Source organism: Abramis brama, assembly GCF_963993115.1.
Source record: "Abramis brama genome assembly, chromosome: 8".
Lineage (NCBI taxonomy): Eukaryota > Metazoa > Chordata > Actinopteri > Cypriniformes > Leuciscidae > Abramis > Abramis brama.
The window spans coordinates 24,605,507-24,619,266 of record NC_139970.1 but is presented as its reverse complement, the minus strand read 5'-3'; the positions used below and the strand labels follow the sequence as shown (position 1 = coordinate 24,619,266).

The window sequence follows — 13,760 nt, the reverse complement described above, 5'->3', positions numbered from 1 at the left end:
CTACTATATTAAAATCTTAAATCTTGCGTAAATATAATTATACTAATTATTGTCATACTGGTGTCTTCACTGTTGCCCAACCCACAAAAACATGAAAACGTGTGTGTGATCATATGATCATATCCAAAATTAAAAAGGTACAATAGTAAATGTAGCCGGGTGGTATCTGAATTTATAAGCTAGAGAGTACTTCCCCTTTAAGAAAAGCGAGCCCTTATGATGACGTCATTACAGCGCGATACAGAGAAAGACGGCTAAAGCAGTGCGTGAGAGACGCATTCAGTCGTGTGCAAAGATGATTATCATCCTTGATTTAATCGATGTTCTATGTAAGTAAATGTAATAATCATCACTTCATCTGGTGTAATAGGCTATGCTCGTTTCATTCTGTGTATGTATACTGTGTATTTTGGTGGTTAGAGTTCGAGATGGCTGGAGATGTTTGATTGATGCACGTGACCAGCATTACGAAGTCTTTATAAAAGAGTTCGGTAAGTTGTTAATGTAATGTGTATGTGCTAAACAAATGTGAATGAGGTGCATAATGTCGTGTGTATGTTATATTTGATTTTTTTTTTGTGAAATGGTGCTTTAATACACATGATGAAAATTCTGACAGTGGTTTTGTTTTTGTAGGGTGCCACTACCCTGTTTGTTTGCTTTCAAAGTGTATTGTTTCACCCCGAAAGTGTGCCCTAACATTTGTAATAATTTGTACTTCAAGAAATTGACACTTTATAAGGCTTTACTGGTATTTCTGTAAAGATATTGTTTCGTTAACTATTCATTTTGAGTTTCTACACTTGAATAGTGTAATCTAGTATTTGAGGTTGAGTGATACCAATCACCTGTTATTTGTTGAACCCTTCAGTTCAGAGCATTGAAAAGCTTTAAAGGAAATTTAAACAAGTGATTAAATTAATAGAGCATAATAAAGCCAATCTAAAATGTGATTCAGTGTAAATTAATTTATTTTGTTAACTGGCAACATAAAGATAATAGAATATAGCCTAAGTATTAATCCACACGTTTATCCACAGGTAAGTTATCCAGTAGTTTATCCACACGTTTATCCACACGTACGTTATCCAGACGTTTATCCACACGTTTATCCACACGCACGTTTATCCACACGCACGATATCATACTTCATTGGTCAAGGCAAGGTACGCGACGATTGACACGATGATTGCTTAGTTTGCAAAGTAAATGCACAAATCACACCTCATACACGCTTCATTACACCGTCTAATGTAGATGAACTGCCGCGCGTGACAGGGCGCATGTTTAACTGAAAGAACGAGCAGAGAGAGAGAGACCCGGTCGCGCGCGCGCTCACTCTCTCTCTTCAGAGCCAGGCGAAAGTGTAAACAAGACATCACCGTCTCCAAACTAGACGCTGTCTTGCTCTCTCTCCCTCGCACATATTAATCAAAATAAATCGACACGGTGGTAAAAGGTCGGAAGACCAAAGTTTCATGTGTAAATACAGTACACACCATTGCAATACATCCATATGAAGACGTTGTTCTACAGTTTCGTCGTCTTCATTTTCATCTCGCTCCGACTCTGGCTCGAACATGTAAAGCTGGCTGGACAAGTCTTCCGTTGTTGACATTTTGTTAATAACGTGTGAATAAAAAGTTTCTGTGCCGTTAGATAATCGTATCTCTGCTATCAAACTACAAAAATGGCCGAACGGGGTGGAGTTGAACCGCTGTAACATGGAGAGGGGGCGGGGTATGAAGTGTCTCAATTGTATTTAAAGAGACCGCACCAAAACGAGTTGCTCTCAGACGCACATCAGAAAAGGGGCCTGTGGAGCTATAATAATGAGGAATTCAGACCCAAGCATTGCAGTTCCGCTTTATATAGACTACAAATGTATGATTTATATGTAAAAAGGAACAATTTAAAAGCATGATATGTCTCCTTTAACTATTCTCTCAGTCTCAAGAGAAGCCAGGTTATCCCTGTATATTTTTCTGTTGATATGAAAAATCAGGAACATTTAGCAAAATTGCTGGTGAATTATATGATGTAGCCTATACTACAATGTTATGAAGAACAATATGCCTTACTCCACTGACGTTCTAAGTTGTTCAAAGGGTTTCTAAGGATGCTGATTTTTAGAAGGCAGTTGCCTGACTCAGATGGAGAACGGGAATATGGTATGTTTAACATTAGAAACACATTATTAGCTGTTTGAAAACGTATTTTAGCCAAAGGCTTACATTAATTACAGTTATGTGTACGACAGTGTAGAGGGCAAAACGTGATACCATTTTGAAACAACTTGTAGACCAGCCTGTATGAGTGAGTGGAGGCGGGGCTCATTTGCATATTTATCTGTAAATAAAGCAAGGGTGAAGAGTTACATTCAAGCTATTTTAAGGCATGAATAAAAAAAATTCACAGGAAAAAATCAAAGATGAGTTTTAAGGGATAAATATACAATGGGACTTTAATTCAACTGATCACATTTTACAGTGTATTCAACGGCTTTTGCAAATTGACCGATTGTTTCTAAATGATGCACACTGTTTAGGTAAACAATTGTATGGAAGCCCTATAAGAAGAAAAATCTTGCTTTGGTAAATAATATTTATGATATAAAAAAGTTGAAATAATGTGACAAACAGGCATCATTATGACATAAAATGTCTTTACTCTTTAACTTTTTTTGATCAAATAATTTAATCTTTTATGTCATAATTATGTCTTTTTATCTAATAATAATAACAAATTTCAACCTTTAATGTCATAATTTTGACTCTTTAGGTCATAATTATGACTTTTTGTTTTGATAAGTAGAAATTATGAGACAAAAAGTCACAATTATAGCAAAAAAAGACATAAAGGAAAAATCTCTTTTTTGCCATAATTGTGACTTTTTGTCTCATAATTTCTACTTATCAAAATAAAAAGTCATAATTGTGACCTAAAAAGTCAAAATTATTACATTAAAGGTTGAAATTTTGATAAGTAGAAATTATGAGACAAAAAGTCACAATTATGGGGGGGGGGGAAGACATGAAGGAAAATTGTGATTTACCAAATTATGAAAATGGGCTTTTAGTTGTTTAATAATAAATTATGTCCTTAAATCTAGTTTCAACTAAAGCTAGAGTACTGAAGTTCGCATAAACCAGGCTATAATTCGTGACATTTCCACATAAATCCACATTTCACTGCTGCTAACATTGTTTCCCAACCCTAGTTCTGGAGTAATCCCACCATGCCACATTTTGTGTTTCCCTTAACTTTCATTTCAGATAGGTTTCTACTAAGGATCTGATGAGTTAATAATGGAGATATCCATAATGCAGTTTGTTGGGGTACTTCAGGACCATGATTGCGAGCCACTACACCATGGGTTAGTTATTATTTTTGGATAGTCAGGTCACTTTTTAAACACAGTTTGTCATCATTGTACATTCTTAATTTTTTCCCTTAGATGCTGAATCCAAACAACAACTAAGATAACTATGTGAATGTTTCTGCAACTATACTCTGCAACTCACATGGATATTTAATGAGGTAAGCACTCAGTTTTTGATTGGTTGTCTGTTGCTAAACAACTCACTGTAATACTGTATCAGCATTGTCATTCCTTTGGCACTGCAGTTCAAGGTTATTCCCACAAAAGCAGTGCTAACCCTGTTCTGGACTACGGCTTTCATAACCCAGGGTTTAAGGTGGAACCAAGTTTAAGGCTATATTCCACATACTAATTTATGGTCTAATTAATCACACAATGCACACAAAGGAAATATCTTTTTGTCATATTTGACAGTCACAGTTACCAAAAAAAATGAGAGAGCTTTCAGTCAGTAATTTTGTTTAACATATTTTTAACTTAACTGTAACAATTATTCTGTAACTTAAATATTGCTCCTAGCTCAAGTACAGTATTAGAATAGAGGCGTTTCAGACAGATTTCCAAAAGATGGCAGTATTGTTCTATAACTGACTTATGGAGGCAAAACTATTCTCAATTGAAAGAGAATTATGTGATTAATATCAGAGGTCCTCCTCTTTTTATTATTTTGACATTTATATTTTTATGTAACGAAATATATGCAGTGTTTATGAAAGCAATAAAAATATAGAACATATATAAACAGAATGTATTTAATTGATAATACATTTAAGTAAAAAAAACTAAGATCGTATCATTGTGGTCTATTTTTCATTTGTGTTTTCAAAGTTCACACATTAGAAGTGGTTTATAGGCCTTGCTTTTAGTTTTAATTTCAGAGTGATTAGAGTAAAGCATGGGTGTTTCTAGACTTTAAAAAAAAAGTGTCCACATATTTTGACACTCTTTATTTGTTTGATTAATGTGGATATATGGATATAAATATGGAATAAATCTTTACCTGCAGTACAGCGTTGTTCATAATATGCATGAGCAATAAAAAGCTGCTTCACCTCCGACAAATGATAAAAGATAGAAGCGCTCATCCAGCGCAATTTTTTTTCTATCTTATAAAATATCCCGTTAATATTTTGGTGTGAGAAACCGCTGCAAACGATTCACTGCATAAGTGAACTGTTTGAATGAATCAAACTGAGTTGAGGACAGTTAGTCATTTTTGCTGATTGGATCAGAAGAGTGATTCATTCAGATTCTGGCATCGCTAGTTCTGATTCTAAGCATCTGATAGAAAACACACATGACTTGCTGAAATATTATCAAGGGAAATTATTCGCAGGTCGGTCTATGGCAACCTCGATTGTCAGATAAGGATGTATCTGTAATATTTTACAGGGGCTCGTGCCTTGGTAAAAAGGGTCTAGCGACACCCCTGAACTAAAGGTTTAGTTTCACTGACAGCAGGTAAATGAATGAGAGGAGAGAAAAGCAATACTTGAGTGCTTTTTTAGAACAGATTCACCCTTAAGAGAGTGGAGAGCCAAGAAATGGATTTCATGTGCAGGACTGAATGGCAATGCTAAGCAGGATTTACCCTCAAGCTCAGGATCGGAAGGGGGATCAGTACGGGGGAAATACAGAGATGGAAAGAGAATAAGGAAGAGGGATGGCTGCCAAGAGTTTAAACTCTTTCTGTGTCACTCTAGTCCTAGTCAAGTCACCTTTATTTACATAGCGCTTTACACAATACAGATAGTTTCAAAGCCGCTTTACAGGGATAAACAGGAAAATAATGATTCGATGATGCAAACAGAGTTCAATTCTGCTGTAAAACAGCTCTAAAAAGAAAATAGTGTCATTGTTCAGATGAGGTCAGTTCAGTGTTTATTCAGTAATATTTAAAGATCATTAAATAAAAAATGAGTTCAATTCAGGTATAAAGCAGCTCTGTAGAGCATATCTAAAATGGGGGTCATTGAAAGTGATGCTGACCCAAACACTGGTATCCTGTTACTTATCATACATGCACAAACACATGCTTTATTGGGGCTTGCTAGGAAATCAGACCCCTTTTTTTTTTTTTTTTTTTTTTTTTTTCAGGAAAGAAAAAGCACATTAACTTTAGATGTTGCTCTTTACAGAATAAGATTTAAATGTAGACTGGGCCTAATAGGAAAATAATTTAACTTGTGAAGCAAGTGAATGCTGATAAGATAATCAATCTGAGCAGAGATCATCATAGAGACAATTTAGAAATGCTGCTTTATTGTGAGTCTGGCTCTGCTGGACATACACTCGCATATATTGTTATTTAACATTAGGTGAATTAAAGTAATTAATCGCCATGTGGACTGAGAGGCTTGGCTATGGGGTGCTTCTTTTGTATGTCTATCAGATAGTAATGATCTTGGTATTGAGTTTAGTTAATGGAGTGTGTGTGCTGAGTTATTCGACTGTGAAAGGGCTCCATTAGCTCGAAGATTGCTCCGTTATTTATTTGCTAAAATTGTTTTGATGAATCACAGTTTCGTTCTTTTATTCTTTTGTCCTGTTTCCCTCGCTCATTATTGACTTCAGGTGTGTCTTTACGGATCAGTTCACGATTTTCTTGGAGGTTTTAGAATGTCATTACGTCCTCTGTAGAGACTTTTTGCTCTTGGACTTCAGGCTGTAAATAGCGCGCGTGCTGATAAAACTTTTCGAATTTTGCAAATCAATTGTTTTACGCTTTTAAACTGCATCATCATAAAACCTTAGATTTACAATCCCATTTATTGGACAGTCAGCGTCTGCTTTAAAGAACAAACATCCAAATGCTTATTAGTGCATGTGGTGCAGCATGATTACAATACATGATGGATCCAGGTGCCTTTGTTTCCTGCAAACTGTTTATCGACGATGGCTGAATTGAAAATAAGTGCACTCGGTAGACAGTTGATCTGCCCTAAACTTGCAGCTGTGGGTGGTGATCATTCCCATTACGGCACAGATCATGACCCTCTCTTGTGAACAGAAGCTGGAGTTTTGGGTGAATGGAGAACTTTAACATTATTAACCTTTGTGTTGATTGAGCAAATTGTGCAGAAATTCCATCAGGTGAGAGTGTATGTCTTCTTTTCATGATTTATCATTAAATATAATGACATCTGAAAAGATATAGGTTTCATAACCTCTTTATGAAACAATGCACATGTACAATTTGAAAGTACAGATTATTATTTGCGTTTATTATTTATTTTTGTTATTTTATTATTTTTATCGTTGGTATTTTATTTGTTGTGATTATTATTATTATTATTATTATTATTATTATTATTAGATATATTTGTATTCACTTTATTTATTTATTTAAGTGTAAAATCATAAACCAACATGACAAAAGATACATTCAACACAAGCTGAGCTTTTAAAAGTGTGAAATGGGGAAAGGCATGATAAAGGTAGACAAACAGATATGTAAAAGAGACAATTAAATGAAAGATACAGTAAAAGAGCAAAGCGCACAGTAGCAAATGCAGTGAGGGGGTGTGTGGGGGCCCTTGCCAGGGTTTGCCCTCTTGTCACTCTCTCAGCGTCTAATGGGAGTGATTGATTTTTCCGCCTGCTCTTATCGAGGGGAGCAGCCAGCATCAATAACAACGTGGAATTAGACACATAGCATCTCCCAGCTGAAAAGAGAGGAACCGGGGGATCGGGTACGGCAGAACTGACTTGGAAGGGTAGAGGGAGGGTGTCTGTTTATGTGCGCCTGCACTGAGCCTAAGTGTGCGATTAGATTAAAGATTTCTTATTTGACTTTAAAGGTGCGGGCGAGCCTGATGTCGTCCTTTATGCTGCCAAATTCCACCCTTCTTTATCTTAAACTCATCATCGTTCTAAAGCATAACAGCAGAGCCGGGAAAAGAGCTGAGGGTGCAGCCATGAACTTGAGTGTGTATTATTCATATCTGTGTAATAATAATCTGTGATTGGTGTAGGCTCTGTTCTCAGCACAAGAGGCGGTGAGAAAAGCGGAAATTACCATGTTTCAGAAACGTGGCCGAACGTGTGGAAAAGGAGCACAGTAATTGAATACTTTCACCAGACAGATTTCCCATTTTCCAATTTCCTGCCAGGCACGTTAGTAATTTTGCCATCTCATCTGTTATTCTGTTATTCCAGTGAGCCTCGGCTCCAGAGGCTTAATGCAATTCTTGGGAGGTAATTGGAAGGTACAGGTGCAGGGGGTTCATTTGCATTCACAGTTTCTGCATATCTACGACAGTACAACCACTTCAACATACAGCATGAGAGGAGAACACATTCCCATGGATGTGCAATGCAAGAGAAACACGGGATCACATCACAATTAATGTTTATTGTTATTGCTCTGCTCTCTCTCTCTCATGCACACATACACAAATATAAACATAATTCCATCTAGTCGAACAGTTACTGTTTTTGACAGTTAAGGGCTTTTTTTTCCCCAGTGTGGTTTGAAATCAGGATTAGAATGTACAAACAAATATGTCTGTGATGACGTGTTCATTGGTAAACAAACATTGGAGTGTGATTTTCAGGCATTTCTCCTGTTCACTTCATCTGTTAGTTAATATATTGACTGATTGATATTGTAACTTCAACCAAATATTAGCTAGAGTTAGTTACCTAGCCACACCGGATTTACCTTAGCGAGTCGCCACATCACTAAAGCTGTTCCACCAGCTTAGTTTTCCTGCACAGAAAAAAAATTATTTTAAATAAGTTAAATACAAAAGTTTATTGGAATATGTTTTACAAGAAAAAAAGTCTTTAATCTCACATTTAATTCAATGTGTAACTTGCCATTTTTGATGTAATTATTTTTGACATTTACTGGCAATTTCTGAGTGAATAGAGAGCCTAAGTCCCTCCCCTTCCGGTGGACCACCATGGGACCTTACTTCGGAAAAATATTGTAGTCAATGGCGCGAGACAACAAATATTTTGATCTCGTTTGAATTGTGCCCTGAATTACACATATGATGTTTGTCAATTTAAAAGATACATTTTAAAGTCAAGAAAGTCACAGTTTGATGTAAAACTGTTGAGGTATAAGACTGTGAAAATACGTAATTACAGAGACTACAAACCCAAAAGGCGCACATGTGACGTCATACCTTTTCTCTCAATGAATGAAGCTAACTTTACTGAAGCTAACGTCTGTCTGTTTCTATAGTCTTACGTTATAATCGTAACGTTACGCCGTCATGCCTGAGTGTTTTGTACCAGACTGCACACATACGAGCAACGGATCTTGTGACGTACATAGTGCGAGACGAGAGATGTAGTTCATTGAGCGATTTTCACATAAAACTAAATGTTACTCTTCTGTTTTATCACAAACTGTGACTTTCTTGACTTTCATAATTATCTTTTAAATTGACAAACATCATATGTGTAATTCAGGGCACAGTTCAAACGGAATAAAAAGATAAGTTGTCTCTCGCCATTGACTACCATACATATTTTTTCCGAAATAAGGTCCCATGAGCCGGAAGCGGAGGGGAGGGACTTAGGCTCTCTATAGTTTTTTCAGCTGAGTACGGTTAACGGTTATGGAACCATTTTCTAATGAAAATGCTATCATTGATTAACCTGCTCTGCTCGTCATAATGGTGGAAAAATGTTTATATTAGACTTAACCAAGCATTGATCTGAAAATTGCTCAAGAATATACTTCCAGCCTGTTACAGCATCATCTGCTAGACCTTTAAGATAGTCTCAGTTTCCTTGTAAATGCCCCAAAATTTCGGTTTAAGACTATATACTCTGGAATAGTCTCCCTCTACATATTAGTTCCTGTGACTCGATTTAATGTTTTAAGTCAGTGTTGAAGATGCATCTCTACTCTGTTGCATACAATTGCCCTTAGATGCTTGGAGACTGAATAGTGATGAGTATTGTGTTTTATGTGTATTGACGTTTTGTAATTTTGGGAGTGTAAAACTTGTGTTGTTTTTAAATGTGCCATTGTTTGATTGATTGATTGATTGATTGATTAAAAAAACCCTTTTAGAAAAGTTCTACCAGGAAGACTCTAATGCCACGTCATTCATACTAATAGGTCTGGCTAATTACTGCTTGACACTGAAGTACATAACACCGAACACTCTGTTTTACGTTCGCAGTTGATGACACTGACGTTCCTCTCCATCTTCCCCACCACCACCAGTTTGGTCCCTGTCCATCCATCGACGTTAGGCTCTGCCCCGCCTTCATCTTCTGCAGGATCAGTCTACATCCCCCAGGATTTGGACTAAGGATAGGGCCTACGCCTAAAAACTTTTCTATACAACTTGACATGAATCATTATGGGATGAATACCATGTAAACGTTCACCTGCCCTCTGAGTCTTTCTGGTAGAACTATTCGGAAAGTGCGACCATAACTGGAATGATGAATATACCATGTGAGTATTGCCCTCTGAAGATGAAGTGTGTAATTTCTGCCCCCCTAGTGTCACCAAACGGACATAGACAGAGCCACAGTATTAACACTCTTTAGGCTATGTTCAGACTGCAGGCAAATCAGACTTTTTCTCAAATCAGATCTTTTCAGGCAGACTGTCTGCACTATTAATTGCAAGTGATCAAATGAGATTTGTGTGTCCAGACATAATCAGCCTATCTGCATGGGTTGCTTTGGTAACAACGTAGGTGACAAGTATGTGACAAGGCTTTCAAAACAGATGCAGGTTAAATGGAGGTGCATCATCTCACTCTCCAAATAAGCATCCTGTCGAATTGCGATGCAGAACTCCTCTGTCGCACAAGAAAAACTCTGGTATTGTATGTATATGTATGAATGTATAAATACTTCTGGCATTTCCGTCACCGGGTTTTGACGTTATCCTTTTGTGTCACTTTAAGAGTGATGCAAAAGACAGTTTGAAATGCAATTTGAACAGCCTGAACATCCAGACTGAGATACAGCTGTAAAAATCCGATTGGAATCACATTTCAACCCACCTCCAAATGTTTTTAGTTTTGTTGCTGTCTAGACTTTCAAAAACCATACATATTTACATATTGAACCAGGATTGAAGGAAGTGTTAGTATCGCGCACCATTATGATACAAATATTTATAGATTTGCAAAGATATGTGCCTAAACATGAAAGACAACATTTCCTGGTAAACGAAAAATACTACAGTATATTAGAGCCCTTTCTGTAAACCTATGGAAAGTCTCAGTGAAAAGTTTGCAAACTGTTATCATTACAACCCTGGTAACCCTGAATATATCTCTCTAAGGTGTCCTACAAAGTAGTGTATATTCCTTCTTTTTTCCCCACTTATGGCAGTGTAAAACGAATCATGTTGATATTATATTTGATAAATAGACAGAAGAGTAGAAAATACTCAGCCCTCTACCGCTCTGCTCACTGGCCTTGCTTGTCTCCCTTCATTGTTTAATTTTTATTAGTGGACCTTTTGTTCTATGCAAAGGCCATTTTATCCCAACCTGGGCCATTAGATAAAGGAGGGCACTGAATCCAAGCTCCCCATTCTCCCAAAACTAAAGATTGCTTGCCCAAGGTCCAATCAGAGCACTTGAAAGAGTTTTTGCTTGTAAGTCTCAAAGCCACACACACATGCACACACTTGTAAGCTTCCCTGTCTCTCCGACTGTCCTCAATGCAGGAAAATGCATAGCCATTGATCGGGCTAAACCTTGGGCCATATGTTCAGTATCCACTCATTGATTATGAGTTTCAGGTCTTTGGTCTGATAGGGCTCTTATATGAATGAAATACACATATGCTTCTGTTCAGCCTCAGTATTAACCACTCAATTCTTCTACAGAATGACCAGAGGTCTGTATTATTCCAGCTTCTATAGAGATGTTAAACTGTATTTAAAAGCAAAAAAAAAAAATCCAATTTCCAACATGAATTTCCCGCAAAGGCTTGCATATGTCATTCAAAGAAATAAAATAAAAATGAACATGTCCATTCCCATCCTGAACTCAGCGGACTTGGGCAAAGCCAGCTATCACTACGTCAGTGTTAAAATAATATCGGCTGCCTTAAGTGATATTTTAAAGGGCACAAATAGACTAGTGAAAATTCTTGCATTTTTCTATTTTTCATTACAAATGATATCATTTAGAGTAAAAATTGAATTGAAATATGAATTACAAAATATAGTATGTCGCTCTCTTGCTTTAATGACAGCATCACTGAAGCGGCATGAACTCAACAAGACTTTTACATTTTAACAAAAAAAATAAATGCTGTTGTTTTGAAAGTTCTATCCATCAAAGTATCCTGGAAAAAAACACAATTATCACAAAGTATCACAATTTCAGCAAAAATGTTCAACAATGATAACAGAGAAATGTTGAGCATATTAGAATGATTTCTGAAGGATCATGCGACACTGAAGACTGCAGCAATGATGCTGAAAACTCAGCTTTACCATTACAGGAATACATTACATTTTAAAATATAATAAAATAGAAACTTGTTATAATATTTTACAATATTACTGTATTTTTGTAAATTAAACTTTTTGTATAAACTTTTGAAAGGTAGTGTACATTTATTCAATATTAGATGTAAAATACTAAATATAAGAAATTGTGACACTAACACTTTACTTTATATCATGACACTTCTTTAATACAAATTTTCAAATTAGTAAAAAAAACATTTTCAACAAGCTAAAGTGCACTATAGAGGTTATTTTTGATTTTTTTTTTTTAATTGGTCTCCTTTAACCTGAATATAAACTGATGGTGATAAGCAATGAAATGTCAACATGTTCAACATTTTGTTTAATTTGTTTATATGCTCATTCACTTGTTTGTTTGCTTGTTTTTGCATGATGACCTTATGAGAATTGTTCTGTAATACCCACACAATGGGTAAGCATCAGCAGCAGCACCCATGACACGATGCAGCTGATTGGCTGAGAACATGCAGGCCTGCAGGCATCCAGATATGGCCTAGTAAACATACAGGGTGCAAAGTAATCATTTCAGCACAAATCTTGAACTCTGTGTTGTCGTGACCCTTCTTGATCCCAAAATCCAAGGTACCCCACTGTTAAGAGCCCCTAGAAGGCACCTATCGTGGAACACACACCCCTCCAATTTCCCTTAAGTGTGCACATACACATACACACACACACACATCTCACCCACCCACCCATCCATCCATACACCCAGACAAAGACCATCTTTGTTCACCCCGCTGTGCTCCGTGTCTTTTGAGATGGGCTGAAACTGCTCGTTAAAATCTGTGACATCTATTGGGGAGATCGACCCCCTATTGCTCACGGTTTACAACTCTCCCCCACCTCGTCCAACGCCCCCCCAACCAACCCTGGATGAAAAGAGAAGCACAGCCTTCCACACAAGAAAAGCAGCCAAGAATTCCAGCGACAGCCGATGACTTCTTGAATGAGAGAGCTTTATTAGCAGTCAGATTCGGAACAGACCTCCCTCGTGCAAGTTGACAGTCCCAGCAGCCTCAGTGTCAGCACTGGGGACGCTCTCATCGTTGAAGCCCATCAGAGCCGAGACTGAGAACACCAGCTCTGCTCCATTCCCAGGCTGCTCCACTCATTCAATCAATACATTAATCTCCCAGTTAAACACCAAATGAATACGTCAACAGAAGGTGACAATTAATGCAGCACCTCGTTAGGTATCGGGCCACACTGTTATCAGGATCAACAAGGAAGGCTGTTAAAGCAGCATCTTTTCACAGTTTCGAAATCAATTAACTCCGCAATCAACTTCTAATGAGAAAAACAAAGATTTCTTTTTACATTGATTTCATCCCCTCAAACGAGTTGGTGTGAGACCACAATACATTTTAAATGCATTTAATTACAATTTCTAAAGCCATGAAATTGTGTCCCTTTTATAATCTCACAGCAGATATTATGATTGGACACAGTGGACAAAGCTTGGCACAAAGTGGTTGACAAACTTTGAAATTTTAGTTTTAGTTAAATACAAAACTAAATTCTGTCATCTTTCACTCATTGACTCTTTACCAAACAAAATTTCATTAAAATGAAAGTAAATGGGGTGTATATAAAATATTTTCTTTTGTGTTCCGCAGAAGAAAGAAAGTCATACAGGTTTGGAACGACACGAGGGGGAGTAAATAATGACAGAATTTTCATTTTGGGGTGAACTATTCCACTAAGCATATGTGTGTTTGCGGACTTATCGGGTATCACTCGCGGACAGCAGGTGATGAAAAAGATGTGACACTAAGAAAGAAAGTGTATCTGGTGTTCTCTCTCCCAAATTCGTTCAGACGTTGGCATAACATTATACTTGTCAGAGGTGACAAATGCTGCAAATCCTGAACAAAAGGTTCAAACCAATAGAAAAGGAAGCTT

General features: G+C 37.0%; 1 long non-coding RNA gene across 1 annotated transcript; it reads left to right on the top strand.

The window, feature by feature from the left end:
* The first annotated feature begins 227 nt into the window (after positions 1-227).
* LOC311088638 lies at positions 228-11,258 on the top strand. The gene is made up of 5 exons (XR_014607541.1): positions 228-329; positions 421-491; positions 3,276-3,376; positions 3,458-3,540; positions 9,529-11,258. It is a non-coding gene; the product is annotated as an uncharacterized lncRNA (long non-coding RNA).
* The last annotated feature ends 2,502 nt before the right edge of the window (positions 11,259-13,760 follow it).